The 2873-nt window shown below is 42.4% G+C and overlaps 1 long non-coding RNA gene across 1 annotated transcript in view; it reads left to right on the top strand.

The window, feature by feature from the left end:
- LOC123028297 overlaps positions 1-566 on the top strand; it is an 8022-nt gene extending 7456 nt beyond the window's left edge. The window contains exons 3-4 of the long non-coding RNA XR_006415654.1: positions 29-113; positions 411-566. This is a non-coding gene — a long non-coding RNA (uncharacterized LOC123028297). The remainder of the gene's footprint in view (positions 1-28; positions 114-410) is intronic.
- Positions 567-2873: the final 2307 nt, after the last annotated feature.

A 2873-nucleotide genomic window follows, 5' to 3' on the forward strand; every position in this document is an offset into this window, starting at 1 on the left:
TTTTTTTTTTTTTTTTTTTTTTTTGAAGAAGGCACGAGTTATATTGCGAGCTCGGACATCTGAGGACTGTAATCTCTGGCTGTTCTCCAGCCTGTGCTCAGTCCAGAGGTGAGGTAGGTACATCTTGATCAAGAAATGGACTTAAATGAATTTCTCCTATATCCTGAGAAATCTGAGATTTTCTGTTTCCACACCAGATCTCATCCTACCATAAGTTCACAGCTGTTTGCAAGCTTCCCCTTTTGTGCCAAAATTTGCACTTTCCCCAAAGTTATGCATCACTTGTGCTCATTTTTATTTTAAAAGCAGCTATTTTAATCAATGATTAAATCACGTTGGTGTACAAGCCCCCTCCCAAAATGCAATTTTCATGACTTCTGTTGAAATATACGCATTTCTCTTGCCTACAGATTACACTGCAAGCTTGGACAAAGGTTTGCATTCCAGTTTCAGAGGAGGAAACCGGGCAACTTCAGCTCTAAAGCAAACTGAAATGGATTTTGCATACATCACTCTTACAGGTGTGCTGAAGACACAATCCATCATTTGGTGAATGGAGTTCACACCTGGACCAACACGGTAAGTACAAGGGTCAAAGGGGGATACCTCTGTTTGCTTTTCAATTGATGTTCCATCCATTTAGCCTTCTGCACAACATTCTTCAAAGAGTTCTGCTGTGTTTAGTTGTTACAAATAGTTTTAAACAGCCATTGCAATGTGTCATGCTTTCTACTGCTATTTATACTTTATGTCAGGGGTGTCCAACCTTTTGGCTTCTCTGGGCCACATTGGAAGAAGAAAAATGGTCTTGGGCCACACATTAAATACTAACACTAACAAAAGCTGATGAGCAAAAACAACAAGAAGATCTGTGCATAATTTTCATGATATCTGTCACCACCATGCGCACAAATAGTGAGAGCATGTGTACATTTATTTCATGTGACATCGCAACATGACATTGTCATGTACGAAGTTCACGCTTGAGAACTGCTCAGTTGAGTTACCTTTTTTTTTTTTTTTTTAAAAGGTCCACGTTTTAAGTTTACGATTTTATGTTGACCACATTCATAGCCATTCTGGACCACATGTGGCCCATGGGCCATGGGTTTGACATCCCAGTTTTATGTATTTTACATCCTGTGTTGTTGTATTTGTGAAGTACTGCACACCACCCATAAATCTTCAGCTTTTCCAACAATATGATTTGAGCCCTTGTTCCTAAGAGGCTGATCAGAGAATTTCTATGTTAGCATTCTAGGTGTAATCTTGAGAGAGAGAGTGTGTATGTGAGAGAGATTTAGCTAGTGGTTGTAGAAATCTTCAAAGTTTCCTCTGATCTTTCTATTCTGTTTTTGTGTATTGCCAGCCCTTGGTGTCAGACTTGATAAATATAAGTGGGGGGTGATACTTTTCTTCAAAAATTGTATCTTTCCATCTGTTTCTCCCTCACTTGGCACACGTAGTTGCATTATGTAGACATGCAAAAGAAAGCATTTTCACCGTGTGTTGCAAAACCCACTTGCAATGCACAGGCTCCTTCGGAGGGTCTGTCCTCGCCTCAAATCTACACGCATCTCTCCAGGAATAGATTTTGCTAGTGAAGGGTTTGGAGCGGACCTTGTGGTTTCCTCCACACCCTTCCTTCCAAATGGTGTGAGTTGGCCTGCAACTAGAACATACGTTCAAATGATATAGGTGTCACTGAAATGCATGGGAAACTAAAAATACCTACTCAGGAGTACTGATGTGTGAAGAATCCCATTTGGGGGAAGGGTTCCTTTGGACTACCTTGGCTCAGCTCCCTGGACTCCAGCCCACTCTCTCTCGTTCATGTGGGCACCTGACAGGAAGCAAGTCCCAGTGAGTACTTTCCACCAGGTACTTGTGCTTAGTGTTGTATAGTGAACATATATCCACTGCGCAAATAGAGTTCTGCTGCACACAGGTGGCTTGTGGGCTTTGCACACTTGGCACAAAGAAGCTGCGAGCATTTGCGCACTTGATCTCAGCTCAGCTCACTTCCTGGCCTGGGCCCAGCATGGGAAAGCAGTCAAGTAAGTACAAGAGAGGCAGAGTACGGGCTGATCTTTCCATCCTTACTGAGCAGAAGTTCTCATTGAATTGAATCAAACTTTCCCCCAGACTGCAATACTATAACTACTTAACTGGGAGTAAATTCAAGTAAACTCGTCACACTGAGCAAAGAAGAGAGAAAGAGAGAGGGGTGTGGACACTGCACACAGAATCATGGAAGAGTTGGAAGGGGCCATGAAGGCCATGGAGTCCAACCCCCTGCTGTTGCAGGACACCACGTCACACCATTTCGCTCAGAATGGACCACCGTGTTCCTCTCACTTTTGTGGGTTGCCTAGAGGAACTGTGGCCCTCAACAAGGTTCCTCGCTTCTCTGATAAGGCGAGGGCTACAGATCAGAACTTCAGCTGAGGGTTTAGGAGGGCCCATTCATACAGGAGGAAGGGTTCCAACTAAACTCATCGGGAAGATGAATCTTGTTTTTCCCTCATACAGGTCTCTGTGGTCTTCAGTTTGTGTGTGCATTTATGCAGTAATCTTCCCAACAGACTACCAATTTAAAAACAAGATGCCATGTCCTTGTGTATCCATAATTTGATAAGAAATTGGTCTGAAATGCCACCCAGTTTAGCTCTGCAAATAAAGCAGTTCTGATGGTAGGAGGTGAAACATCTTGAAGCAAAGTATTGCTAATCTGTGCTATAAATGTGGTAAAATCAACTGCCACTCACAGCTCTTGTCTGGTGCTTGAACTATATCTTCTCGGCAGAGATGGAAAATGTTAAAGATAAAAATGTTAAAGATATAAATGTTGTCATTTAGATCACACCTTGTTT

The sequence above is a fragment of the Varanus komodoensis genome, unplaced genomic scaffold (genome assembly GCF_004798865.1).
Source record: "Varanus komodoensis strain SLA01 unplaced genomic scaffold, ASM479886v1 scaffold36, whole genome shotgun sequence".
NCBI lineage: Eukaryota > Metazoa > Chordata > Lepidosauria > Squamata > Varanidae > Varanus > Varanus komodoensis.